The sequence below is a fragment of the Siphateles boraxobius genome, unplaced genomic scaffold (assembly GCF_051911475.1).
Source record: "Siphateles boraxobius isolate OS27281-9 unplaced genomic scaffold, OSU_SipBor_1 22, whole genome shotgun sequence".
Classification (NCBI taxonomy): domain Eukaryota; kingdom Metazoa; phylum Chordata; class Actinopteri; order Cypriniformes; family Leuciscidae; genus Siphateles; species Siphateles boraxobius.
This window is the reverse complement of record NW_027508833.1, coordinates 21,024,242-21,030,241: the sequence shown is the minus strand read 5'-3', so window position 1 is coordinate 21,030,241 and position 6,000 is coordinate 21,024,242.

Sequence of the window (6,000 nt, the reverse complement as noted above, 5' to 3'; positions counted from 1 at the left end):
CTCGTGTTAGTAATTAGCATAGTAAAAGTGAAATAGCATAACTTAGCTTCGGCCAGCCCCACGTTATATTGAATAACTACAAGTTATTACAATATGATGAATTATGTTTAAGAGTGATTATTTTCACAAGATGTAATATAAATCTATGGTGTCCTCAGAATGTGTCTGACATTTCAGCTCAAAATACCCCTCAGATAATTTAATATAGCTTGTCACATTTTCCCCCTTTTTGGGTGTGAGCAAAAATGTGCCATTTTAGTGTGTGTCCACTTTGTTGTGGAGTTACATTTATTCATCTCATCGACTTGCCTGTACCGTCATGTTTAACTTTTACACAAGTTGACACAGTTTCCTGAGGTCTTTGTAAGACAGCTGTGATTTTTTTTTTTATCAAATAGTGTTCGGTGCTGTCTGTGCAGCCAATGGCAGAACAGTCTGCATGCTTTTCTCGAACATTTGCCATTGCGTTATAACCAGAGGTGGGTAGTAACGAAGTACATTTACTTCGTAACATTTACTTGAGTATTTTTTTTGGAAAATTGTACTTTTAAGAGTAGATTTAAATGTGGGTACTTTTACTTTAACTCAAGTACATTTCTAATGAAAAAACTGTACTTTTACTTCCTTACGTTGGGCGACGTTCCTCTCGTTACTTTATTTTAATGCAATACATGTTGTTAAATGCGTAGTTTATTCCATGCACGGTGTATCTTTTTTATGGGCATGTGCGATGCTCAATTCACAAGTGAATCACTCTTTTGAGTCGATTCTGTTCAAAGACTTCATCAAACATGTTGGCAGATCTGTCTAAATCGGTTCGTGAATCAGTTTGAATGATCTGTTCAGTTTCCTGCACGCACTGAATTGTCTGAAGCGCTTTAAATTCACACTCGACGCGGAGTTGTAACAGGAAGATTTAAGAACATCAAGAGCGTTGGATGAAGTGGCCGTGGACCTACAGTGTAGTGAAAGCAAATCTGCAAATGCATCATATTTTTGTCAGCGATGAAGATCTTTATTAGTTGAACATCTATGCTGTCTGTGAATGAATTAATCATTTTATTCAGGTAATACATTTTACAACCAAACAGATTATTACGCCACGATAGCACTACTACAAAGTATGACATTATCTGTTTTTTGGACATACATTAATAGGCTACATTAAATAAGCTAACATTGTCCACAGTTTATGAAATGAACACCCGCCATCCCACGGTAATGTGTGTATTGCGCAGTGGTGTGTGAATTCGACTTGAAAAATGCCTTAGCCTGCCTTAGACACAGTTAACCAGTTTAAACATGCTTGCAGACATATACATTTGATTACATTTTGGAGAACTGACAGAAGAAGATCCGTCGATGTGCATTTGATCGTTGTGCTCAGATGTTCAGTAGCGGTCATGAGCTCGAGCACATGTGAAGAGTTTCTTCTCTGTGTCAATGGTTCCCTTTACATGCCTTCGAATGCAAAACTCTGCAAAGTCACTTTATTTCGACATTGTCTAATAATCCAAATGTAGTTATTTAAATTATACAAACTAAAGGACAGGCAATGGTTCCCTTTCTGAAGGGAACTCGCACTGCGTCGAATGACACTAGGGGTGTCATTCATAATGACACTGAAACGCAACTCAAAAAGGGTAAGAAAATGAAACATGCAGCGAAGGCTGATTGCTTTCTGAGCCGTGCCCAAGGTTTTTGACGCGGGGTGACACACACGAGCTGTGCGTTTTCTCCCTGGAAGAAGAGAATGCACGGGAGGTTCTCGAGGGAGCCTGCTGTGCAAACTGTCAGCATTGAAAACGCTCCGCTCTCGTCTGGCCCTCTTCTCGAGTGGAGAGGGTTCAGCATCTGGACCTCGTTGTTCAGGTCCTACTCATACTGAGGCAGAGCGGCGACTTGCATCATGGGGCTCCCAGATGGAGCTCGTCGATCACCTCGAGAGGGCTGTAAACCTCTCAGATGATCCGACGGCTGACGTGGGCGAGCTGCAGATTGAGGATGAAGATTTTTCACCAACTCTTCCCGCAGCCTATGCTCTTCAGGATGGGCAAGAGATGCCACCCTGCCCCGTGTACGCAGAGCTGGTGGATGTTATGGAGCGCGCCGCTGGCAGGCTGCAGCTGCCTTGGCAACGTGCTAGAGGAGAGACCGCTCACGGCAGACTCGACGATCGGTTTCTCCCCGGCCATAGACCACCAACTCAGGTGAGCCTTTCATTCCTTCCCGACCTTCATACTGAGGTCGAGAGGGCATGGAAGAACCCATACTCTGCCCGTATCCTCCGACATCAGCGGGCTAGTTTCGCTGATGTTGAGGGGATCGAGGAGCATGGGTATGTGTCGATGCTGCCCATTGACGAGACGTTTGCGAACGATCTCGTGTCTGGGCGAGCTTCGACACCTAAGGCAAGTGTCCAGAGGCTCTTTCTTCGGACAGACAGGAAGTGGCCAGACTAAGTGTCTATGTACTGATGCCAGGTCGTCCTGGTGGCATTTCGGGGTGAGTACGTTCCCCTGAATAGTGATTGGCTGGGATTCCTTAGGGTTCCCTAGCCACATTCCCTAGAAGGGACCCCTTCTAGTTGGAAGCTGTGGTTCCATGCCCGGAGCAGGCCCAGGTAGGCCTTTCATTTAACCATGTTTTCCTGCAAGGCTTATAGCTTGGGCTATGACAGTGGGGAATGCTGTCACTGACAGCCCAGTGTGACCTGAGGGTGAGTGGCACAATAAAATGTCCCCAGGTTTCATTTGAAGTTGCTGGTTCTGACAGTTGTCACTGCCACATGGCATGCACTCCCTTTAGCATGGGGGCGTGGGTATATCGTTCCCCTAGCGTCATTCGATGCAGTGCGAGTTCCTTTTCGAAAGGGAACGTCTCAGGTTACGACTGTAACCTATTTTCCCTGAGAACAGGGAACACTGCCTCTCCTTGCCATGCCTCGGGGCTTGCCTACCTAACAGTCCCTTCAGACGATAAGGTGATTTGTCATGTTTGCAAGGCGCCCTTATATACTTGCAGGTCGCACGTTAATCATTCATTAATGATTCACGGGCTGTCGCTGGTCAATGTGATTGCCGTGATTTGATTGTGATTTCAGACACCTGTCACGCCTGAGACGTTCCCCCAGCGTCATTTGACGCAGTGGCTCGTTCCCTGTTCTCAGGGAACATAGGTTGCATTTGTAACCTGAGATGTTTATATACCCTTTCTAATTATGATAATAATAGTCATTTAAATTAAAAATATGTAAATATTATACGAGGACGAGGACGCTGGCGTTGTCTGTTTGCTGCTTTTCCGCCCGCGATCTTTAATTGCGCTTACATATACTACATATATTTTGTACTTGTGCTATTTTTATGAGCTTTGTGCACTAGTTTTTTTTTTTTAAAAGGTGCGCACTTTTTATACCAGTGGGGAAACTAGGTAGCTAGGAACCTACCTGCTACAGACGACTTCCAGCTCACTATGGCGTTCAGATATTCTAGCTCGCAACTCCGAAGACTTAATTTCGCAACCACACCTGGATTTAACATCCCCATCATTAAAGAACATGGACTTATTCGCCGTCCTCGTTACATTCATAGAGGCTCTGGTCGAAAATTCGTCTTTCATAAACAGGCAAGCTGCTCTGCTACAAACATCCCATACAGAGATTCCCCCATCAGTCATTGGTCAAAATTGAACTTTTCAACACTCAATCCATCAATAATAACTCAACATTGATTGAAGAACACATCAGGGAGAAAGGACTTGACTTCATGTGTCTGACGGAAACCTGGCATCAGCCAGAGGTTTACCCTGCCCTAAATGAAACCTGTCCCCCCGGCTACAGTTACTTGGAGTCAGCTCGCAGCACTGGCCGCGGTGGTGGCCTAGCTGTCATTCACCGGCAGGACCTAGAGCTGTCTCCCATCGTACTGCCTGCAACATCTTCCTGCGAGTGTCTTGCATTTACATGTAAGCCCCCCTTTTCAATGACTATTCTCCTTATCTACCGGCCCCCTAAACTCAACTCTACTTTCATCCCGGAAATGTCTGATCTACTCACAACACTATGTACGACCTATGCAAATACAATAATCCTGGGAGATATAAATATTCAGGTCGACACCCCCTCATGTCGATTTGGTCATCTCCAACTCCGCCCTCATTAGCAACCTACATGTTTATGATCTCGGTGTTTCAGATCACAAGGTTGTGTCAATGGAGTTGCCCTTTCCTTCACCCCACATCAAACCAAGGCGGCAGATCTACTACAGAAAGCTGAAAAACATCAATACAGATGCCCTGACCCAGGACCTTCAACATCTCTCCTCCGGATTCACTGACTTCCTTTCTGTAGCTGACTCCGTGGATTTCTACAACCAGTCCCTGAGCAGCCTTCTGGACCTTCACACCCCCTTAATATCCAGGTCAGTCTCATTCACACGCTCTGCACCCTGGTACACCTCTGAGCTGCGAAAGATGAAGGCGGCTGGGCGTGTCCTTGAGCGGCGGCTAAAGGCCTCTGGACTGACTGTTCACAAACAGCAATACAGGGAGCAAAAGAGGGTATATGAAGAAGCTCTGAGAGACGCACGGTCCAGGTTTTATTCCACTATCATCAATAACCATACCGGTAACTCCAAACAACTTTTTTCAACAATAAACCACCTTCTTAAACCCCCCTTACTCTCCCACCCTGAGACCACCGAGGAGAGGTGTAACATGCACATCACTTTTTTCAAACAAAAAGTTAATAACATCCGCTCACATCTCTCCACCACTGATTTCCTGCCCCTCCCAACGGCCGACCCATCGTTTGAGATTGTCCAGCCCCTCTGTTCTTTCTCTGATGCCACACAGGAAGAAGTGTAGGACGTCAATAAAAAAAATAAGCCGTCCACCTGTGCCCTGGACCCTTTCCCTTCAGCCCTGCTGAAGGCCAACATCTCTGCCATTTCTTCATTTATCACAAAGATCATAAACCACTCCCTCCTGGTTGGTCATATCCCATCAACATTAAAAACTGCTGTCATCAGACCTCAACTGAAAAAAACCACTCTGGATCCAGAAGTTCACTCCAACTACAGGCCTATTTCCAATCTTCCATTCCTATCAAAGGTTCTGGAAAAAAACAGTTGCAGCTCAACTCCATGTTCATCTTGAACACAATAACTTGTTTGAAAAGTTTCAGTCGGGCTTCCGCCCTGGCCATAGCACAGAAACAGCCTTGGTCAGGATTACCAATGACCTCCTGATGGCAGCTGATACTGGTTCTCCATCTCTACTCGTCCTACTAGACCTAACAGCTGCTTTTGATACAGTAGACCAAACCACCCTCCTCCACCGCCTGCAATACACCATTGGACTCTCAGAAAATGTTCACAACTGGTTTACCTCATACCTGAACGGCAGAACTGAGCACGTCGCCCTGGGCAAAGCCAAATCACACACTCATAATGTCACCTGCGGTGTCCCTCAGGGCTCTGTTCTGGGCCCCACACTGTTCTCCATTTACATGCTGCCTCTTGGCAAAGTCATTAGCAGACATGGTATATCATTCCATTGTTATGCTGATGACACACAGCTGCATGTCAGGACAACCCCCACTTCTTCTGCTCCCTAGTCAGCATCCACACTAAACACCTGCCTGGAGGAGATAGAGGCGTGGATGAAGCTCAATTTCCTTCAGCTAAATAGTTCCAAAACGGAAGCCATCTTAATTGGCACACCACATCACCTCCGCTTTTCCACCATCAGCAGTATCACTTTCTCTGGCCAAAACATCGCCCTTTCCACATCTGTCACCAATTTGGGTGTTAAAATGGACTCTCAACTCACCTTTGACACCCACATCAAACACCTCTGTGAGACATCATTTTATCACCTCAAGAACATTGCCAAACTCCGTCCAACACTCAACCTGGCAGATGCAGAGAAGCTCGTTCATGCCTTTGTGTCCTCCAGGCTGGACTATTGTAATGCACTCCTCATCGGGATCTCTTGCAA